Genomic DNA, 9,776 nt, shown 5'->3' on the forward strand with positions numbered 1-9,776 from the left:
TGTCCTCAAGACATATACTGAAAAAAGCTGAATGTACGGCAAGCAAAAGGAAATGGTTTAGTAACATTTTCATATATATTTCAGATATGCTACCCAATCTCACAAAGAACTGTAGTTTAATGCTCATCCATGCAAGATTAAACCTGATCCCAAAATTCCATTAGGAATTAGATACAGCGGACACACGAGTTAAGGATCAAATGCATCCTGAAATTTCCACAGCCCTGGAAAGGTACAGAAAGGTCTTCAGAGACTTCCACATGTCCTCCATCAAACCAAGGCTTCAAAGGTCACCGGCTGCGTGAGCTTCTCTGACCTATGCCGTTCATCTTGACCATCCTTCGCTCTTCAAATTGCCCTGCTTTGACACCTACTGGTGTCAGGCTGCTAAGAAGTTATTGACTATTCCTCCTACTTTCCAGATAAGCTTGTTTTTAAAAAGAACAGAGCCACAGAAATGATTTACTTCCATAGAACAAAAGTATTTATATTACTCAATTCATGCAGTAGGATTCATTTAACGCTAACTTCCTGTGTAGAGGTTAAAAGAGATTGATGGAATATAATCTCCTCCATCAGTGTCATTTGTGAATTAAAATTAACAATGTCTATTTACTTTAAATAAATATGTACCAATGATGATTAAAATATCTTTACTTTTCAGGAAACTTAGTTCGCATCACGGTATCTCTCAGCATCAGCAAGCTTTCCTTTTCTTCAGTGTAACTCATAACAGCTCACGTTATTGCTCATTAAGTTCCTATCGGCACATGATTACTCTTCTCAAAGTGATCACCCACTAACCACTCAGTCGTTCCCTCCGTGTTCTCTTCTTACTATTCTTTACCTTAATATTTGGCCTCTTTACAGCTCTAAAATGACAAAGACATGAGGAAATAACCACTCTTTAGAAGCATGCATCACAGGGAATGCAGAGTCCATAAATGTTTTGAAAGTTACTATAAAAATATTCCAGAAGGCGGGTATTTCAAGGGATGAAGGGGATAGTCTGTAAAACAAGAGGTCGGGAAGAGATCAATGATTGTCCAAATTGGCTTCCAGAACTAAAGGCACTTAAAAAAAAAAAAATCTGCAGATGCCTGAACACTATGCCAAACCTCAAGGGTCAAAGATGATCTCAAGGCTCTGACCTACACAATAAAATTTCCTTCTATAATACCATACAAGCTGCATTTGATGGAGATGGAGTAGCAATTAATAGCTCCAATTCTGTGTTCTCCTAGACCCGTGCTCCTGGTATTGCCCTCTTCCATGTCTGTCCTACCTGAGCTTTCATCCACACTCTGGGTGCACTCATTGTTCCTTGGGTCTCCTTCCCACGGACAACAGTTAACTGGGAGTACAGGGGGAAGGAGAGGAAAACTACAGTGACTCAATACCTGTCAACTCTGTCCCAAAGGCAAATGCTTCCAGTGTCCCTTCTGTTTGCATGTTAGCCTTCAGGGTAGTAGCGAGTGAGCTGCAAGGAATTATGTCAGTTACACAGACAACCTTCAAGATGTTAAAAAATTGTCTTCGTTTGAACAGACAATATGTGCATGTGTTTAGAAATGCAGAAGACAGTAAAGGGTGTACAGTAAGAAATATATATCCTTCCTATCTCCCCTCTGTTCTTTTCCAGTAGCAATCACTACTACCAATTTCTTGTGTAACTTTCCTGAGGCCGTCTTTACAGCTACAACCTAAACACACTTACATATTCACACATAACACAGATGGCCAGATACTCATCTATAGCTTGACTGATTCCTTTATTTTATCCTAGAGATCTCTCCCTATCAGCAAGTGCTACTGACTTCATTTCTGCTCCTAATTTATTCAGCCAATCCCATATGGATGGATATATAGCTCATTTTATACTGTTTTTTTTTTTTACCTTTAGACAATCCCGCAATAAATGTCTTTGCACAAACTCATTCTGCACAAAACAGATGTGCAGAAAATTTCCTTACAATTCCTGAGGTGAGAAGGTAGGTATATTTCAAAATTTAATGTATTTGTCTAACTGCTATCAATTTGACAGTATCCCTTTGTTCCCTACTGACAATGCATGAGCCACTTATTTCCCCAGAGACTTGACCCTGTAAGGTATTAACAAATACAGGATTTTTTCCAATACATTGGCTGTAGTTTAAAATTGCATTTCGCTCATCACAAAGTGAGCATAATCTTGTCTGTATAATTGCCATTTGTAATTTCTTACTGTAAATTATTTCTCCATTCCCTCTGACACCTTTTCATTAGGTTATCTGTCATTTTTCTTTCTTGATAAACAGGAACTCCTTGGATATTAAGAATTTGTAAATAGTTTCTTTCTAGTGTGAAGTTTTCCTTCTGCCACGTACACATGTGATCTTTTCTCAAGTGAGATTTAGTGTATCAATCTTTTATGTTCTCTGTGTTCTTCAAGATATTTAAGGGCTTTTATCTTAAAAAACCTAGAGACAGACATCTTTTCAAATATCTGATTTCCATAAACCTCCAGATTCACACTTTTATTTCATCTGCTGGCACCCTCTGAAACGAAACTGAGAGGCAGATGGTAATGTGACATTCACTACTTCCTTTGCTGACCTTCCTGTCCCATTGCCCTGAGTACTACTGGATATTGTGGTCCTCCCTTGATTCTTCATGGAGTTTCCCGTGAATCCTACATTTCCTTGGCCTACCTTGGAATTCACACTGGCTTTCTAGTTCTTGTTTCACTCTGAAGTTTACTAGGATCAAAAAGAATTGCATTAATGTCTTTTCATCATCAACATGCCACTCAAACTGTGCTAATTTTTCTATCCTAGGGAAATTATACAACAGAAACTGTTCTGATGTGTTGCGTGATGGGGTAAAAATATGCAAAAGCTTGTCTGGCTGCTCAAGAAAAACAGAAAGCAAAAGTATGATCATAATTTAAAATAAAATCAGACTTCCAACTTTATCTCCAGAAACGACATGTAACACAATTTATTTATTTTAATGCTCTTTCACATACTTTATTCTTCAACCCTTAGCAGACGATAAGCTTGTTAACACGTGGCAGTACTGTATTATTATATAAAATCCAGGTAAGTTCTTCAAATTTATAAGAAGCTGGTAAGGCAGCTGAGTGGTAGAATGCTTGTCTGCCAGGACTGCAAAGATAAATAAGTAAACAAAGCTTAGACTTTAGTTTAGGACATGTGAAATACAGCTACTGCTTGAAATTGAGGCCAGGTTTATTTTAGGTTTGACTTTTGAAAAAAAAAGATTCTAAAAATACACTTCTGTTAACCACCACCCACCCCCACTTCCACACTCTTCAAAAGGTGAATAGGTCTGTCTCAAGAGCTACCCAGAGATCTGCTTCCATCACAGGCCATAAAAAAAGTAAAAGGGCTCTATTCCTGAACCAATGCCCTGTACATGTTGATTTTCCTCTTGTGCTAGCATACACGAGAGAATGGCAAAGGAAAAGAAATAGAGAAGTATCTAGCACAAGGAAATTTAATTTTTCTCTATTCTTTATCTGTTTAGTTGAAAGACAAGCTATGATTGCCAAGACAGTAAATATTCTTAAGTGTGCGTGTGTGTGTGTGTGTGTGTGTGTGTGTGTGTGTGTGTGTCTGTGTGTCTGTGTGCCTGACTTCACACTCTATGCCAGTCACTTAGGGAGGAAATGGAAACCAAGGGTAAAATCCCATCGTAGAGGTTTCTATTCACTCACGCTCATTCACCTCCCCTCGTCTTAATTAGGGAAGAGCTTCATTTCCTGTCACCACCTACAGAAGCAAGTTACTTCACACTCTCTCTCCCAGCCGCATCTGCACACACAGCTGGGCCTCCATTTTCTCACTTGGAAAATGGGAGATGTCAGAATACAGAATTTTTTTAAACCCCTTGCAACTTTAACATCTTACGAGTCAAGAGTAAAGGATCAAGCATCAGACCAGCAAACAAATACGAGCCTTTCTAATATCTGGGTATTTTCTTCCTGTTTTATAAAATGACATAAAGTTCTCCATGTACAGAAAAAGACTATCATCCCTTAAGAAAGAGATCATGTTTGTGTATTGATCATGAATTCTTTGTATAGCATTCAGTCACATACAGGGTTAAAACATCTTCAAATAATAATCTTCCAGGTTTTTTGGCTTGGTGGTTTTTTCGGTTTGTTTGTCTGGTAATGGGGACTCAACCCAAGGCCTTCCCACTAAGCTGCATCCTAAGTCCTTTTCTGGAATTTTATTTTGAGTCATGGTCTTGATAAGTTGTTCAGGCTGGGCTCAAACTTATGATTCTCCTATCTCAGCCTCTCAGAGTGCTGAAATTACAGGCATGCGCCACGACATATGGCTAAAGTAAGATTAAGTAAGTAAATAAGTTTAAGTAAGTAAAACTAAGTAAATAAAAAATTTCAAGTAATATCCTGGAAGAGCTGGACATGGTTTTGCACATCTGTAATCCCAGCACTCTTGCAGGCTAAGGCAAAAGGATCACAAGTTCAAGCTTAGCCTCAGTGACTTAGCCAGACCCTCTCTCAAAAGAAAACATAAAGAAGGATTATGGGAAGGCCCTGGGTTCCCAAAAATCAAAAAAAAGGACCAAAAAATAAAAAATAAAAGAAACAACTTTTAATAACTGAAGAGCTAAATTTCATATTTAATGCTCTTTCTAATTTAGTTATTCCTTAAATAGTCCCAGATATTGGGCATTAGCCTCCTTGGGTTCAGCCTACTTTCAGAGCTCTGCCTTCTGTCAGCTTCACAGGTTTTCTGAGACATTGTTTCTGTCAAATAGAATTCTTCACACAGGTGGTTTTTACTTTCAAGTTATTTCGCCAAACCACTGTCAGAAGAAATCACTGGACTTCTCTGCCCCCTATTATTAACCACCTCATAGCATAATCCTTATAATTCACCTTATGACTTATTTTAATATCATAATGTAAGTCATACTACCATATACGACTTACACTGAAGCAAGCAAAGCTCACAAGAGAATGAGTTCACTTAACTCAACAAGAACTGAGAACTTCAACTTCAGATCATCACGACTCAAAATAATTCCCTGTAATATCTCAGTTGAATCTTTCAGCAATCATTCATCTCTAGTTTCTACTTTTTCTTTTAAAAATAATTCAAGCCAGGTAGCACACCTGGAATCCCCACCATCCTGAAGCTGAGGCAGGAGGATCCTAAGTTCAAGGCCAGCCTGGGCAATTTAGCAAGATGTAGTCACAAAATAAAAATAAAATAAAATAATATGATAAAACAGGCTGGGAATGTAGGACGTAGCTCAGTGACAGAGCACTTGCGTAGTATGTGTGAGTCCCTGGGTTCGATCCCCAGTACTGCCAGAGCAGGGCGGAGGGAGAGAGACACCGGGAGAAAGAGAAAGAGAGGAACCAATGAAACACTAAGTCCTATTCCATTCCTAACACTCTGAATAGACCCACCCAACTACACCTTCTATCTGATAACACTTTAGTACCTTCCTGGCAAGAGGACCTATCCCACTTACTTGAACTACATTTAAAGTATTCCTTGCAAGAGTAGTGCCTTTTTCCTATGTCATTCTAAATTCAAGGAGATCTAAGCATAAATCTAAGAAATGTTTAGGGAACAAAAGAAAAAAATAGACACTTCATGCTAATTCTAAAACCAAAGCCAGATCCACCCCCTACACATGCATATACTTTAACAGTAATTTGGTTTTGGTGGATTCTGTTTTAGATCCACCCTGCAGGGCAGGGCTGTTTATGACCCAGTGCTCAATTTGATTTCTGGCATATACCAGATGTTCAGTAAACACTGGCCGTATGAAGAAGACAGGTATCTGACGTGATCATGTCACCCTCACATAAGACTCACAGCTACTGGTCCCCTCTCTGTGAAAATGGCCAGCCTGGGTTCAGTAGTCCCATGAACAGATGCAGACCTGCTTCCAAAGTTTATGAGAAGTCAGAACCATGCCAGAATGCCAGAAGACCGTTTCAGCAATTGGAATGTACTTTATACTACCCCTAAATTTAGTTATCCCTAAAATTAATTTTAGCTCATTATCTGAACCAAAACAACCAAGGTCATTCTGGATTTGAAATCATTGGATGCATCTACTTGAGGAGAGTAAAGGATATGTTGCTGAAGGAGGAATGTGTTTATCAGTCCAAATAATAGAGGCTACTGACTCCTTTACTTTTATGGGCTTTTTAATAACTTCTGATTGTATTGTAAACAATGAGACTTTTTATTGGTCAACAATGAAGTCCACCTTTTTTTTTAAATTTTTAACCAAAGATGTCATTATTTCTGTAACTGCTGCTGGAATTATCAGCAAGGTGTTCTCTAAATCACTATGCCAGGGAAAGGCAACCGAGGCCTAGATTTTGTCAGAGAAAACTCAATAGCCATCAATTATTGTAACAGCTGATGCAAAATCAGTAAGAAAATGCATAAAATTACAAACAGGGAGAAAATGTCAAGAAATGAAAGGAAAATCAGAAAGTAAGAAAATACTGAAAACACATCACAATATATACAAATAAACAACCGATCCTTCTGATTTATCCCAGCACTCACCTAACTCTATGCGCACTATTTGCTGTTAATGCTGAAACATCTCTGTACTTTAACCAAGATAATATTTACATCAGTAAACAACACAAATGCATTTTATAGAATCTTCCCTCTCAGAGACTTTTTCACACTCCTTCTGGTACAACATTAGAGGTCACCTTCTTCAACGCGAGGATCCTAACTGCTCACCAGAGCGCCAAGCCTACCCGCTCCAACCCAAGTTTGGGTGTCTGTCAACCCCACGCCTGACACGCCTGAACCACACCAAAAACTCCCTCCCGCTACAGCTTCCCTATTTCTTTTAATCCCAATGAAAGGTCTTTGACGCCTTCCTCTTACTCTCACCCAGGACCCCAAGCCCTGAGTTCCTCTTCTGGTGTTTTTAAATACAGCACCTTCTCTCCTTCATTTTCTCCACACTTGAACTACCTCCATCAGCAGCCTCCTCACTAGGGACGCTACCTTTAACCTCTCCCCTACCCTCAATCTATCCTTCCCTAGACTACTTTGAGGGGTTCGCCGTGCAAAGTTTACCATGGCTCCCACCACTCCTTTTCATATCATTTCCTCAGTCTGAGGTAGCCTTCCTCTCTCAGTGTGGTCACTTCCTGTTCACCCTTCCTGCAAATCTCTGTCAACTCTGTCCAGCGTTCATGTACACAGGGACTGCTTTCTCATCCTTCAGCTGATATCTTGTGTCTTTTGCTGCAGAAGCCTGTTGTCTTATGACAACTCTACTGCCCTTATTTTCTTTTTCCTTACAACTTCAAAATGACCATTACAGATTCATGCATGAGCCTTTTTCTTTTTCTTTTTAAAGTAGTAAAACTGATCACAAATGAACTCACCACTAAATCCAAGTGCTCTGTCATTATCAGAATGTATATCTACCTATGTGCTCTTCCTAAAACCATTCACCTGGGCTTCCAACAACACAATTGTCTATCTAAACTTTATAGTCATCATTCTCTTTAAAAAAAAAAAAAAAAAAGACAGGTATAGTGGCACAAGCCTCTAATCCCAGCACTCTTGAGAGGTTGGACAAAAGGGTCACAAATGTGAGCTCAACCTGGGCAAATTTAGCAACTCGTAAGATCTTGTCTCACAATTTTTTAAAGGGTTAGGGATGTAGTTAAGTACAAAGGCTATGAGTTCAATCCCCAGGACATAAACAATCACCAGCTTCGAAAAAAGTATCTCAGTGTATTTGAAAAAAGATAAGCTGGTTTAAATTTGGCCGTGTTTGCTTATTTCTCTGGCATTATAAATTAATGCAACCATTCTGGACTACAATTTGACAATACCTACTAAGTTGAATAGCCACACAATTTTACAAAGCAGCAATTCTATTCCTTGGTATTTATCCAAAGAATGTATACACATGTGCCACAGGAAACATGAATGGCCAGAGCAACACTGTGATTTTTTAAAATGAAAAACAAATAAATGGCCACTGCCTAAAGAGTAGAGAAACAATTTAAAACAATTTGTTATAGCACACAAAGTGGGACACTGTACAGCAGTGAAAGTCAGTGAACTACCATGACCACACACGAATGAATCCTTATGGTGTAACGAGCCAAAAAAAAGAAAAGCTTAAAAGACCCAGAAGTGAATGGATAGTACAAACCCTTTTTATCAAGATCAAAAAATATGACTATGCTTTAACCTTTGCAGGAAAAAAAATACCTCTTATGGTTTCAAACCCAGCCTACAAACCCATGAGGCATGGCCATTCTTTTTCTTATGTATCTCCCAGTGTTTAGATCAGAGTCTTAAACAGAGGGAGTGTCAGAAAGTAATTACCAATCGAATGATCACTAAATCCTAACCAAAGCATTTAATAAAATTCGAATTTTCCCCTGGTCCAACACTTTCATAAATAAAGCCACATGAAATTTCTCTACTATGAATTTTACCCAATTCTGTATCTACAATAGTACTACAGACTTCCAGCTAGACACATTTCATCTTGGAAGAACTTTATCCTTCTTGTTGGGAGTAAAACTAACACAAGATTCAACCAACCTAGGCATAAGGAAACACATACCACGCAATCCGGCAGAAGTCCAACCTATATCTCACTAAAGCAAAGAGATACCTGATAAATCTCCATAATCTGCAACTGAGGTATCTCCAAAGGTAATCCATCCGCTCAGTGTATAACTGAGACATCAACACTATAACATAAAATATGAACAAAACCAGGATTTTTAGGCTTCCAGAAAGGAAAGGCTTTTCTTTTCAAATTATTTTGTTTATCTTGAGAAAAAGTATTTCTAAGGGAAAATATATTAAGACTGGCTGCAAAAGAATAATAGGAACATTATTCCACCAGGCAGTGGCTTCCCTACAACCCTCTGAGGGCTGTGCATATTCTCTGTAGGTGATCATAGCGGAGTTACACTGCAGCCTCCGTTCGACCTTGGGAACCCTGCTCACTAGCAGAGTTACTGGAGGTCTTCTGTTTCATTTAATATCAGTCTTGGTATCTGCAATGCTGCATCCGATAGGAATATCAACTTTGTGAACTTGCAGTACCAAAACTAAAAATGCCTCCAAAAAGAAAAGTGGAAGGGGGAGGGGTCTAAACAAGAGGAAAAGAAAGTTCAATTGTATCAAGAAGATAAATTTATTAATATTATCTTTGACGACCCCATTTAGTGATCACTTCTGTGATGTATAACTAACCTGCAATTTTTAAATTTAAAAGCTGTCCAAGAAAAATTATTTTGTTATTCGGGGTCGGGGGATCACAATTGAAGATAATATACACAATTTGGTAAATGCAACCCAGGAGATTACAAATGTTACTTCTTATAGACAAATTCTGGCAGGGCTTTTTGTTCGGAAGACAGAATGAATCCGACAACGCCAAGGGGTCACTTAGTTTCCTGTCATTCGCTTCAGGTCCATTATGTAATGCTTTCCTCAGCCTTAGGTCTCTAGTTTTAAGTAACCGTTCATGTTTACCACAGAATGGCCACGCAATCAGTATCTGGTCATAACTTTCAAACACAGCTTCAAATGTGGCTAGCGGGTGTGTCTGCGCCCAGTACAGGTTTAAAAAAATCTGCTGGTGTCATGAGTTCTTCCCAGCTTCCTCCCAGGTCTCCCCAGCATCCCCGGCGACACGATCCGCGGGCAGCACCGGCTCGCCGCAGGGGAAGCGCGTCTGGACTGCAATGCAAACGCGAGCGGATCGCG

The sequence above is a fragment of the Chinchilla lanigera genome, unplaced genomic scaffold (assembly GCF_000276665.1).
Source record: "Chinchilla lanigera isolate Chin_1 unplaced genomic scaffold, ChiLan1.0 scaffold00002, whole genome shotgun sequence".
In the NCBI taxonomy this organism is placed as follows: Eukaryota; Metazoa; Chordata; class Mammalia; order Rodentia; family Chinchillidae; genus Chinchilla; species Chinchilla lanigera.